The 238-nt window shown below is 70.6% G+C and overlaps 1 protein-coding gene across 1 annotated transcript in view; it reads left to right on the forward strand.

Annotated features, from left to right (window-relative positions):
• The window catches only part of MARS (methionyl-tRNA synthetase), a 6,883-nt gene that overhangs the window by 623 nt on the left and 6,022 nt on the right, over positions 1-238 (forward strand). The gene's annotated exons all lie outside the window — the stretch shown is intronic.

Raw genomic sequence — 238 nt, forward strand, 5'->3', positions numbered from 1 at the left:
CTGGAGACACACTCACCATCTTGGGGGCACCGCTGTGGGGCCGCTGGGCAGGACCTGATGCCAGGACAGAGAGGTGGGGGGGCTGCCAGGGGGTGTCGGCAGAAGATGCCGGCATCCTGCCCTGCACCCAGCCAGCCGAGCACCCACGGGGTGCGGGGATTAGAGCCCACGGCCCCGCTCGACCCCGCTCGGCTCTAAGCACCTTTCGGCTCTGCCCACGCTGTGCTGCCGGGAGGGG

This window comes from Haliaeetus leucocephalus, unplaced genomic scaffold, assembly GCF_000737465.1.
Source record: "Haliaeetus leucocephalus isolate CR32 unplaced genomic scaffold, Haliaeetus_leucocephalus-4.0 Scaffold336, whole genome shotgun sequence".
Taxonomy (NCBI): Eukaryota; Metazoa; Chordata; class Aves; order Accipitriformes; family Accipitridae; genus Haliaeetus; species Haliaeetus leucocephalus.